The sequence below is a fragment of the Ambystoma mexicanum genome, chromosome 1p (assembly GCF_040938575.1).
Source record: "Ambystoma mexicanum isolate Mex_15411 chromosome 1p, UKY_AmexF1_1, whole genome shotgun sequence".
NCBI lineage: Eukaryota > Metazoa > Chordata > Amphibia > Caudata > Ambystomatidae > Ambystoma > Ambystoma mexicanum.
In genome coordinates, this window is record NC_090921.1 from 233089847 (window position 1) to 233101809 (window position 11963).

At 49.0% G+C, this 11963-nt stretch overlaps 7 non-coding genes and 2 pseudogenes across 7 annotated transcripts; all 9 read left to right on the forward strand.

Annotated features, from left to right (window-relative positions):
• The first annotated feature begins 616 nt into the window (after positions 1 to 616).
• On the forward strand, positions 617 to 807 carry LOC138458449 (U2 spliceosomal RNA). Its single transcript, XR_011262419.1, has one exon. It is a non-coding gene; the product is annotated as a U2 spliceosomal RNA (small nuclear RNA).
• Positions 808 to 1430: 623 nt separating this feature from the next.
• LOC138459627 (U2 spliceosomal RNA) lies at positions 1431 to 1621 on the forward strand. Its single transcript, XR_011262632.1, has one exon. It is a non-coding gene; the product is annotated as a U2 spliceosomal RNA (small nuclear RNA).
• Positions 1622 to 4360: 2739 nt separating this feature from the next.
• Positions 4361 to 4603, forward strand: LOC138460765 (U2 spliceosomal RNA; annotated as a pseudogene).
• Positions 4604 to 5220: 617 nt separating this feature from the next.
• On the forward strand, positions 5221 to 5411 carry LOC138459088 (U2 spliceosomal RNA). The gene has a single exon (XR_011262533.1). It is a non-coding gene; the product is annotated as a U2 spliceosomal RNA (small nuclear RNA).
• A 623-nt stretch (positions 5412 to 6034) lies between these two features.
• LOC138458460 (U2 spliceosomal RNA) lies at positions 6035 to 6225 on the forward strand. The gene has a single exon (XR_011262421.1). It is a non-coding gene; the product is annotated as a U2 spliceosomal RNA (small nuclear RNA).
• Positions 6226 to 6848: 623 nt separating this feature from the next.
• LOC138458471 (U2 spliceosomal RNA) lies at positions 6849 to 7039 on the forward strand. Its single transcript, XR_011262423.1, has one exon. It is a non-coding gene; the product is annotated as a U2 spliceosomal RNA (small nuclear RNA).
• A 617-nt stretch (positions 7040 to 7656) lies between these two features.
• On the forward strand, positions 7657 to 7847 carry LOC138458482 (U2 spliceosomal RNA). The gene has a single exon (XR_011262424.1). It is a non-coding gene; the product is annotated as a U2 spliceosomal RNA (small nuclear RNA).
• Positions 7848 to 8470: 623 nt separating this feature from the next.
• LOC138459638 (U2 spliceosomal RNA) lies at positions 8471 to 8661 on the forward strand. The gene has a single exon (XR_011262634.1). It is a non-coding gene; the product is annotated as a U2 spliceosomal RNA (small nuclear RNA).
• A 2739-nt stretch (positions 8662 to 11400) lies between these two features.
• Positions 11401 to 11642, forward strand: LOC138460754 (U2 spliceosomal RNA; annotated as a pseudogene).
• Positions 11643 to 11963: the final 321 nt, after the last annotated feature.

The following is an 11963-nucleotide window of genomic DNA, read 5'->3' on the forward strand; positions in this document are numbered from 1 at the left end:
ACTTGGGGAAAACAATGCTGTGAAAAAGAAAGACTGAGCAATCCTTGAAAGAAGAGCACTTTGCAATATTTTTTTGTTTAAATGTGTTTTTTTTTTCCAGTGTTTCGGAAAAGGTGCTGTTGTGTCACGGGAGGAAAAAAAAGTCTGCCCTTTTTGCTTGCTTTTCACAGGAGCTGCAAAGCAAGGCAAAGGAGCCAGCCAGCCAGCCAGCCAGCAGCACAAGGAGGAGATGGGGGACACTGTCCTTGCCCTGCCTCACCCCTGAACGGCCCCGAACGGCCAAGCCTTATCTGAGGGGGACGCACTTGGGGGAGCATCTCCTGGGCAGCTGAGGGTGACTTTCGGCCGCTAGGTGACGGGGCCAGTGCCAGGCCGGGCTGCAGCTTGGCTGGGTGGAGCTCTGCAGCCTGTGTCTGGCCGTCTCGCACCAGGCGCTGTGGGACCCATGGAAATCTTGGGGCGGAGCCATGCAAAATATGCTTACCATACCGCCGGGCATGCTGGTCATGCAAATGCTATTCTTGGCCGAGGAATCTGGGGCTCTGCCGCAGAGCGTTGCTCCGAGTCAGCAGGGGAGCTGCCGAGCAGCAGTCTTTCAGGCAAAGCTTTTGTGGGCATCGCTTCTCGGCCTTTTGGCTAAGATCAAGTGTAGTATCTGTTCTTATCAGTTTAATATCTGATACGTCCTCTATCTGGGGACCATATATTAAATTGATTTTTGGAACCGGGAGATGGAATGGGAGCTTGCTCTGTCCACTCCACGCATCAACTTGGTATTGCAGTACCTCCAGGACTGGTGCACTTCCCCACTTGGGGAAAACAATGCTGTGAAAAAGAAAGACTGAGCAATTCTTGAAAGAAGAGCACTTTGCAATATTTTTTTGTTTAAATGTGTTTTTTTTTTCCAGTGTTTCGGAAAAGGTGCTGTTGTGTCACGGGAGGAAAAAAAAGTCTGCCCTTTTTGCTTGCTTTTCACAGGAGCTGCAAAGCAAGGCAAAGGAGCCAGCCAGCCAGCCAGCAGCACAAGGAGGAGATGGGGGACACTGTCCTTCCCCTGCCTCACCCCTGAAAGTCCCCGAACGGCCCCGAACGGCCAAGCCTTATCTGAGGGGGACGCACTTGGGGGAGCATCTCCTGGGCAGCTGAGGGTGACTTTCGGCCGCTAGGTGACGGGGCCAGTGCCAGGCCGGGCTGCAGCTTGGCTGGGTGGAGCTCTGCAGCCTGTGTCTGGCCGTCTCGCACCAGGCGCTGTGGGACCCATGGAAATCTTGGGGCGGAGCCATGCAAAATATGCTTACCATACCGCCGGGCATGCTGGTCATGCAAATGCTATTCTTGGCCGAGGAATCTGGGGCTCTGCCGCAGAGCGTTGCTCCGAGTCAGCAGGGGAGCTGCCGAGCAGCAGTCTTTCAGGCAAAGCTTTTGTGGGCATCGCTTCTCGGCCTTTTGGCTAAGATCAAGTGTAGCATCTGTTCTTATCAGTTTAATATCTGATACGTCCTCTATCTGGGGACCATATATTAAATTGATTTTTGGAACCGGGAGATGGAATGGGAGCTTGCTCTGTCCACTCCACGCATCAACTTGGTATTGCAGTACCTCCAGGACTGGTGCACTTCCCCACTTGGGGAAAACAATGCTGTGAAAAAGAAAGACTGAGCAATTCTTGAAAGAAGAGCACTTTGCAATATTTTTTTGTTTAAATGTGTTTTTTTTTTCCAGTGTTTCGGAAAAGGTGCTGTTGTGTCACGGGAGGAAAAAAAAGTCTGCCCTTTTTGCTTGCTTTTCACAGGAGCTGCAAAGCAAGGCAAAGGAGCCAGCCAGCCAGCCAGCAGCACAAGGAGGAGATGGGGGACACTGTCCTTGCCCTGCCTCACCCCTGAAAGGCCCCGAACGGCCCCGAACGGCCAAGCCTTATCTGAGGGGGACGCACTTGGGGGAGCATCTCCTGGGCAGCTGAGGGTGACTTTCGGCCGCTAGGTGACGGGGCCAGTGCCAGGCCGGGCTGCAGCTTGGCTGGGTGGAGCTCTGCAGCCTGTGTCTGGCCGTCTCGCACCAGGCGCTGTGGGACCCATGGAAATCTTGGGGCGGAGCCATGCAAAATATGCTTACCATACCGCCGGGCATGCTGGTCATGCAAATGCTATTCTTGGCCGAGGAATCTGGGGCTCTGCCGCAGAGCGTTGCTCCGAGTCAGCAGGGGAGCTGCCGAGCAGCAGTCTTTCAGGCAAAGCTTTTGTGGGCATCGCTTCTCGGCCTTTTGGCTATGATCAAGTGTCGGGATTCACCTTAGCTGTCTGGCTTGCCCAGTCCAAGGTAGACTCCTTTTACAGCTGGCCTCCCTGACCTTCGGGTCAGGGAGTGGGCTACTGATCATGCCTTGAAGGACCGGAGAATCTTTCGGGCTGGACGAGTTTCGAGTGGAAGTTTTGAAGGGGTACGCATCAGAGGACTCCCCCAGCATGGCTGAAGCATCGCGTGTTCTACCGCCGGCGACGCAGCTGAGATATTCAGTTCGGATTGCTGTCCAGAAGGATTTCCAAGAAGTAAAGGATTTCGACTATGTTGTTAATAAGGTACTTTTTGAAGCTTTACAAGCAGACAAAGACAAAATTTATTGTATGCAAGAGCACAGGAACGCTTGCACGTATGATATTACTTTTGTAGACGAAGTCTCTTCCTTGAGTGCATATGAAGTGTACAAATTGGAAAAGGAGAATAGTAGTATTTTGGAAGGTGTTCTGGTGGAGCTTTGTTTTGTTCGACAAACTGTTCCATTAACTGTGCATATGTACAATCCGTTTGTGTCAGCAGAGAAAATTAGTAATTGGTTATTACATTATTGTGAAGAAGTGAGAGGAGGTCAAGTTCAAAGAAATAAATTTGGGTATTTTAACGGTGATCGGAGATTTGTTGTGGTGCTAAAAAAACATCCAGAAGGCATTGGAGGTTTATATCACCCCCCGGGTGTGTTTAAGATTTTGGAACAGAATGGGTATCTGTATTACCCCAACCAGCCAGTGTTTTGTAGGTTTTGTCGACAGTTTGGACACGCAAAACGAAACTGCCCGAAAGATAAATGTTGGAATTGTGGTGATCCAAACCATAAAATAGTTGACTGTGATCAGAAGCTGATGTGTACTGTTTGTGATATGGAGGGACATGTTGCAGCGACATGCCCGACTACCCGGCGTACATATGCACAAGCTGCTAGTAAAGGTGGTTTTCACAGAGAAGATCGTGAAGATGTGAAAAACCTGGTTAACATGTCGGAGGATCTAAGAACGAAAGAGAAATTGGTTGATAAAATTGAAGATGCGACAAGCCTGATTAAGGCAGTAGTTGAAGTTCCCCCTGTTGATGTATTATGTACATATGCTCAAGCAAATAGTGGAGGTGGGATTCGACAGGAGGTACGTGTGGATACAGAACGCTTTGAGGATGTGGAGAAAATTGATGTGACAGGTGAAAAGGAGGTTGAGAAGAGAAAAGACGAAGAAGGAATTATTCAAGTAGCCAGTGGAAGTAGAATTGGCCGGGAGAATGGTGGGGTCACAGACTGTTTGGTGGTTGCGGAAAAGGTTGAGAAAACGGTTAAGAAGGCAGTTGGAAAGGCATTAACGAAGGTTGAAGTGTGGAGTGCACTACTTGAATGGACGGGGACCTTGCGTGAAATATTTTCATTTTCTGTTGAGCGTGAACATTTGGTTTTAAATGATTATTTACGAATTCAGTTTGATGAGAAAAAAGAAGATGTTGACATAAATGAGCATCAAAGACTATATGGGATATATCGGACTCACAGATGGAGACAGTTTGAGAAGGAGGAGATGGAACACCCCAGGCAGTGGTGGAGAGAAGATAACTATATTCCTAAGGTGAAGGTTTGTTCGAATAAACAGGATGCAGTGTCGTCCCAGCTTCTACCACCACGTGTTAAGAATTTTTTGGAAAGGGAAAGAGTGGTGGTTCAACGAGCTGCATGTATGGGGAAAATAGAAGCGGCTTTGAGCGAGGTTGAGAATGTTCAACAAGGTATTGATGTTCAGAGAGTAGAGACATTGAATAAGTATAGTGTTTTACAGGCTGAGTCGGACAGTGAGAAGAACGAGGAGGTGGTGAATCGGTTGACGCAGAAGGAGATTGAGCGAAGGTCAAGGAGACAAAGATCTGATCGGAGCCGGTCAGGCATTAGAGATGGGAAAGCATCTTTTAAGTAGTATTGGAATGAGAAAAGGAGATAAGAGAGAAAAATTGTGATAGACTGATGCGAAATTTTTGGATTTTTTTATTGATTTGGTGTTTTTAATTTGGAGTTTTTTTCTATTGGAATTTTTTGATTTGGTGTTTTTTGATTGGCATTTTTTGTAAATTGGAGGTTTGGGACGGTTGAAGGGGTGAAGTGGAGACCGAATAAAAAAAAAAAAAAAAAAAAAAAAAAAAAAAAAAATCTGTTCTTATCAGTTTAATATCTGATACGTCCTCTATCTGGGGACCATATATTAAATTGATTTTTGGAACCGGGAGATGGAATGGGAGCTTGCTCTGTCCACTCCACGCATCAACTTGGTATTGCAGTACCTCCAGGACTGGTGCACTTCCCCACTTGGGGAAAACAATGCTGTGAAAAAGAAAGACTGAGCAATCCTTGAAAGAAGAGCACTTTGCAATATTTTTTTGTTTAAATGTGTTTTTTTTTTCCAGTGTTTCGGAAAAGGTGCTGTTGTGTCACGGGAGGAAAAAAAAGTCTGCCCTTTTTGCTTGCTTTTCACAGGAGCTGCAAAGCAAGGCAAAGGAGCCAGCCAGCCAGCCAGCCAGCAGCACAAGGAGGAGATGGGGGACACTGTCCTTGCCCTGCCTCACCCCTGAACGGCCCCGAACGGCCAAGCCTTATCTGAGGGGGACGCACTTGGGGGAGCATCTCCTGGGCAGCTGAGGGTGACTTTCGGCCGCTAGGTGACGGGGCCAGTGCCAGGCCGGGCTGCAGCTTGGCTGGGTGGAGCTCTGCAGCCTGTGTCTGGCCGTCTCGCACCAGGCGCTGTGGGACCCATGGAAATCTTGGGGCGGAGCCATGCAAAATATGCTTACCATACCGCCGGGCATGCTGGTCATGCAAATGCTATTCTTGGCCGAGGAATCTGGGGCTCTGCCGCAGAGCGTTGCTCCGAGTCAGCAGGGGAGCTGCCGAGCAGCAGTCTTTCAGGCAAAGCTTTTGTGGGCATCGCTTCTCGGCCTTTTGGCTAAGATCAAGTGTAGTATCTGTTCTTATCAGTTTAATATCTGATACGTCCTCTATCTGGGGACCATATATTAAATTGATTTTTGGAACCGGGAGATGTAATGGGAGCTTGCTCTGTCCACTCCACGCATCAACTTGGTATTGCAGTACCTCCAGGACTGGTGCACTTCCCCACTTGGGGAAAACAATGCTGTGAAAAAGAAAGACTGAGCAATTCTTGAAAGAAGAGCACTTTGCAATATTTTTTTGTTTAAATGTGTTTTTTTTTTCCAGTGTTTCGGAAAAGGTGCTGTTGTGTCACGGGAGGAATAAAAAGTCTGCCCTTTTTGCTTGCTTTTCACAGGAGCTGCAAAGCAAGGCAAAGGAGCCAGCCAGCCAGCCAGCAGCACAAGGAGGAGATGGGGGACACTGTCCTTGCCCTGCCTCACCCCTGAAAGGCCCCGAACGGCCCCGAACGGCCAAGCCTTATCTGAGGGGGACGCACTTGGGGGAGCATCTCCTGGGCAGCTGAGGGTGACTTTCGGCCGCTAGGTGACGGGGCCAGTGCCAGGCCGGGCTGCAGCTTCTCTGGGTGGAGCTCTGCAGCCTGTGTCTGGCCGTCTCGCACCAGGCGCTGTGGGACCCATGGAAATCTTGGGGCGGAGCCATGCAAAATATGCTTACCATACCGCCGGGCATGCTGGTCATGCAAATGCTATTCTTGGCCGAGGAATCTGGGGCTCTGCCGCAGAGCGTTGCTCCGAGTCAGCAGGGGAGCTGCCGAGCAGCAGTCTTTCAGGCAAAGCTTTTGTGGGCATCGCTTCTCGGCCTTTTGGCTAAGATCAAGTGTAGTATCTGTTCTTATCAGTTTAATATCTGATACGTCCTCTATCTGGGGACCATATATTAAATTGATTTTTGGAACCGGGAGATGGAATGGGAGCTTGCTCTGTCCACTCCACGCATCAACTTGGTATTGCAGTACCTCCAGGACTGGTGCACTTCCCCACTTGGGGAAAACAATGCTGTGAAAAAGAAAGACTGAGCAATTCTTGAAAGAAGAGCACTTTGCAATATTTTTTTGTTTAAATGTGTTTTTTTTTTCCAGTGTTTCGGAAAAGGTGCTGTTGTGTCACGGGAGGAAAAAAAAGTCTGCCCTTTTTGCTTGCTTTTCACAGGAGCTGCAAAGCAAGGCAAAGGAGCCAGCCAGCCAGCCAGCAGCACAAGGAGGAGATGGGGGACACTGTCCTTGCCCTGCCTCACCCCTGAAAGGCCCCGAACGGCCCCGAACGGCCAAGCCTTATCTGAGGGGGACGCACTTGGGGGAGCATCTCCTGGGCAGCTGAGGGTGACTTTCGGCCGCTAGGTGACGGGGCCAGTGCCAGGCCGGGCTGCAGCTTGGCTGGGTGGAGCTCTGCAGCCTGTGTCTGGCCGTCTCGCACCAGGCGCTGTGGGACCCATGGAAATCTTGGGGCGGAGCCATGCAAAATATGCTTACCATACCGCCGGGCATGCTGGTCATGCAAATGCTATTCTTGGCCGAGGAATCTGGGGCTCTGCCGCAGAGCGTTGCTCCGAGTCAGCAGGGGAGCTGCCGAGCAGCAGTCTTTCAGGCAAAGCTTTTGTGGGCATCGCTTCTCGGCCTTTTGGCTAAGATCAAGTGTAGTATCTGTTCTTATCAGTTTAATATCTGATACGTCCTCTATCTGGGGACCATATATTAAATTGATTTTTGGAACCGGGAGATGGAATGGGAGCTTGCTCTGTCCACTCCACGCATCAACTTGGTATTGCAGTACCTCCAGGACTGGTGCACTTCCCCACTTGGGGAAAACAATGCTGTGAAAAAGAAAGACTGAGCAATCCTTGAAAGAAGAGCACTTTGCAATATTTTTTTGTTTAAATGTGTTTTTTTTTTCCAGTGTTTCGGAAAAGGTGCTGTTGTGTCACGGGAGGAAAAAAAAGTCTGCCCTTTTTGCTTGCTTTTCACAGGAGCTGCAAAGCAAGGCAAAGGAGCCAGCCAGCCAGCCAGCCAGCAGCACAAGGAGGAGATGGGGGACACTGTCCTTGCCCTGCCTCACCCCTGAACGGCCCCGAACGGCCAAGCCTTATCTGAGGGGGACGCACTTGGGGGAGCATCTCCTGGGCAGCTGAGGGTGACTTTCGGCCGCTAGGTGACGGGGCCAGTGCCAGGCCGGGCTGCAGCTTGGCTGGGTGGAGCTCTGCAGCCTGTGTCTGGCCGTCTCGCACCAGGCGCTGTGGGACCCATGGAAATCTTGGGGCGGAGCCATGCAAAATATGCTTACCATACCGCCGGGCATGCTGGTCATGCAAATGCTATTCTTGGCCGAGGAATCTGGGGCTCTGCCGCAGAGCGTTGCTCCGAGTCAGCAGGGGAGCTGCCGAGCAGCAGTCTTTCAGGCAAAGCTTTTGTGGGCATCGCTTCTCGGCCTTTTGGCTAAGATCAAGTGTAGTATCTGTTCTTATCAGTTTAATATCTGATACGTCCTCTATCTGGGGACCATATATTAAATTGATTTTTGGAACCGGGAGATGGAATGGGAGCTTGCTCTGTCCACTCCACGCATCAACTTGGTATTGCAGTACCTCCAGGACTGGTGCACTTCCCCACTTGGGGAAAACAATGCTGTGAAAAAGAAAGACTGAGCAATTCTTGAAAGAAGAGCACTTTGCAATATTTTTTTGTTTAAATGTGTTTTTTTTTTCCAGTGTTTCGGAAAAGGTGCTGTTGTGTCACGGGAGGAAAAAAAAGTCTGCCCTTTTTGCTTGCTTTTCACAGGAGCTGCAAAGCAAGGCAAAGGAGCCAGCCAGCCAGCCAGCAGCACAAGGAGGAGATGGGGGACACTGTCCTTCCCCTGCCTCACCCCTGAAAGTCCCCGAACGGCCCCGAACGGCCAAGCCTTATCTGAGGGGGACGCACTTGGGGGAGCATCTCCTGGGCAGCTGAGGGTGACTTTCGGCCGCTAGGTGACGGGGCCAGTGCCAGGCCGGGCTGCAGCTTGGCTGGGTGGAGCTCTGCAGCCTGTGTCTGGCCGTCTCGCACCAGGCGCTGTGGGACCCATGGAAATCTTGGGGCGGAGCCATGCAAAATATGCTTACCATACCGCCGGGCATGCTGGTCATGCAAATGCTATTCTTGGCCGAGGAATCTGGGGCTCTGCCGCAGAGCGTTGCTCCGAGTCAGCAGGGGAGCTGCCGAGCAGCAGTCTTTCAGGCAAAGCTTTTGTGGGCATCGCTTCTCGGCCTTTTGGCTAAGATCAAGTGTAGCATCTGTTCTTATCAGTTTAATATCTGATACGTCCTCTATCTGGGGACCATATATTAAATTGATTTTTGGAACCGGGAGATGGAATGGGAGCTTGCTCTGTCCACTCCACGCATCAACTTGGTATTGCAGTACCTCCAGGACTGGTGCACTTCCCCACTTGGGGAAAACAATGCTGTGAAAAAGAAAGACTGAGCAATTCTTGAAAGAAGAGCACTTTGCAATATTTTTTTGTTTAAATGTGTTTTTTTTTTCCAGTGTTTCGGAAAAGGTGCTGTTGTGTCACGGGAGGAAAAAAAAGTCTGCCCTTTTTGCTTGCTTTTCACAGGAGCTGCAAAGCAAGGCAAAGGAGCCAGCCAGCCAGCCAGCAGCACAAGGAGGAGATGGGGGACACTGTCCTTGCCCTGCCTCACCCCTGAAAGGCCCCGAACGGCCCCGAACGGCCAAGCCTTATCTGAGGGGGACGCACTTGGGGGAGCATCTCCTGGGCAGCTGAGGGTGACTTTCGGCCGCTAGGTGACGGGGCCAGTGCCAGGCCGGGCTGCAGCTTGGCTGGGTGGAGCTCTGCAGCCTGTGTCTGGCCGTCTCGCACCAGGCGCTGTGGGACCCATGGAAATCTTGGGGCGGAGCCATGCAAAATATGCTTACCATACCGCCGGGCATGCTGGTCATGCAAATGCTATTCTTGGCCGAGGAATCTGGGGCTCTGCCGCAGAGCGTTGCTCCGAGTCAGCAGGGGAGCTGCCGAGCAGCAGTCTTTCAGGCAAAGCTTTTGTGGGCATCGCTTCTCGGCCTTTTGGCTATGATCAAGTGTCGGGATTCACCTTAGCTGTCTGGCTTGCCCAGTCCAAGGTAGACTCCTTTTACAGCTGGCCTCCCTGACCTTCGGGTCAGGGAGTGGGCTACTGATCATGCCTTGAAGGACCGGAGAATCTTTCGGGCTGGACGAGTTTCGAGTGGAAGTTTTGAAGGGGTACGCATCAGAGGACTCCCCCAGCATGGCTGAAGCATCGCGTGTTCTACCGCCGGCGACGCAGCTGAGATATTCAGTTCGGATTGCTGTCCAGAAGGATTTCCAAGAAGTAAAGGATTTCGACTATGTTGTTAATAAGGTACTTTTTGAAGCTTTACAAGCAGACAAAGACAAAATTTATTGTATGCAAGAGCACAGGAACGCTTGCACGTATGATATTACTTTTGTAGACGAAGTCTCTTCCTTGAGTGCATATGAAGTGTACAAATTGGAAAAGGAGAATAGTAGTATTTTGGAAGGTGTTCTGGTGGAGCTTTGTTTTGTTCGACAAACTGTTCCATTAACTGTGCATATGTACAATCCGTTTGTGTCAGCAGAGAAAATTAGTAATTGGTTATTACATTATTGTGAAGAAGTGAGAGGAGGTCAAGTTCAAAGAAATAAATTTGGGTATTTTAACGGTGATCGGAGATTTGTTGTGGTGCTAAAAAAACATCCAGAAGGCATTGGAGGTTTATATCACCCCCCGGGTGTGTTTAAGATTTTGGAACAGAATGGGTATCTGTATTACCCCAACCAGCCAGTGTTTTGTAGGTTTTGTCGACAGTTTGGACACGCAAAACGAAACTGCCCGAAAGATAAATGTTGGAATTGTGGTGATCCAAACCATAAAATAGTTGACTGTGATCAGAAGCTGATGTGTACTGTTTGTGATATGGAGGGACATGTTGCAGCGACATGCCCGACTACCCGGCGTACATATGCACAAGCTGCTAGTAAAGGTGGTTTTCACAGAGAAGATCGTGAAGATGTGAAAAACCTGGTTAACATGTCGGAGGATCTAAGAACGAAAGAGAAATTGGTTGATAAAATTGAAGATGCGACAAGCCTGATTAAGGCAGTAGTTGAAGTTCCCCCTGTTGATGTATTATGTACATATGCTCAAGCAAATAGTGGAGGTGGGATTCGACAGGAGGTACGTGTGGATACAGAACGCTTTGAGGATGTGGAGAAAATTGATGTGACAGGTGAAAAGGAGGTTGAGAAGAGAAAAGACGAAGAAGGAATTATTCAAGTAGCCAGTGGAAGTAGAATTGGCCGGGAGAATGGTGGGGTCACAGACTGTTTGGTGGTTGCGGAAAAGGTTGAGAAAACGGTTAAGAAGGCAGTTGGAAAGGCATTAACGAAGGTTGAAGTGTGGAGTGCACTACTTGAATGGACGGGGACCTTGCGTGAAATATTTTCATTTTCTGTTGAGCGTGAACATTTGGTTTTAAATGATTATTTACGAATTCAGTTTGATGAGAAAAAAGAAGATGTTGACATAAATGAGCATCAAAGACTATATGGGATATATCGGACTCACAGATGGAGACAGTTTGAGAAGGAGGAGATGGAACACCCCAGGCAGTGGTGGAGAGAAGATAACTATATTCCTAAGGTGAAGGTTTGTTCGAATAAACAGGATGCAGTGTCGTCCCAGCTTCTACCACCACGTGTTAAGAATTTTTTGGAAAGGGAAAGAGTGGTGGTTCAACGAGCTGCATGTATGGGGAAAATAGAAGCGGCTTTGAGCGAGGTTGAGAATGTTCAACAAGGTATTGATGTTCAGAGAGTAGAGACATTGAATAAGTATAGTGTTTTACAGGCTGAGTCGGACAGTGAGAAGAACGAGGAGGTGGTGAATCGGTTGACGCAGAAGGAGATTGAGCGAAGGTCAAGGAGACAAAGATCTGATCGGAGCCGGTCAGGCATTAGAGATGGGAAAGCATCTTTTAAGTAGTATTGGAATGAGAAAAGGAGATAAGAGAGAAAAATTGTGATAGACTGATGCGAAATTTTTGGATTTTTTTATTGATTTGGTGTTTTTAATTTGGAGTTTTTTTCTATTGGAATTTTTTGATTTGGTGTTTTTTGATTGGCATTTTTTGTAAATTGGAGGTTTGGGACGGTTGAAGGGGTGAAGTGGAGACCGAATAAAAAAAAAAAAAAAAAAAAAAAAAAAAAAAAAATCTGTTCTTATCAGTTTAATATCTGATACGTCCTCTATCTGGGGACCATATATTAAATTGATTTTTGGAACCGGGAGATGGAATGGGAGCTTGCTCTGTCCACTCCACGCATCAACTTGGTATTGCAGTACCTCCAGGACTGGTGCACTTCCCCACTTGGGGAAAACAATGCTGTGAAAAAGAAAGACTGAGCAATCCTTGAAAGAAGAGCACTTTGCAATATTTTTTTGTTTAAATGTGTTTTTTTTTTCCAGTGTTTCGGAAAAGGTGCTGTTGTGTCACGGGAGGAAAAAAAAGTCTGCCCTTTTTGCTTGCTTTTCACAGGAGCTGCAAAGCAAGGCAAAGGAGCCAGCCAGCCAGCCAGCCAGCAGCACAAGGAGGAGATGGGGGACACTGTCCTTGCCCTGCCTCACCCCTGAACGGCCCCGAACGGCCAAGCCTTATCTGAGGGGGACGCACTTGGGGGAGCATCTC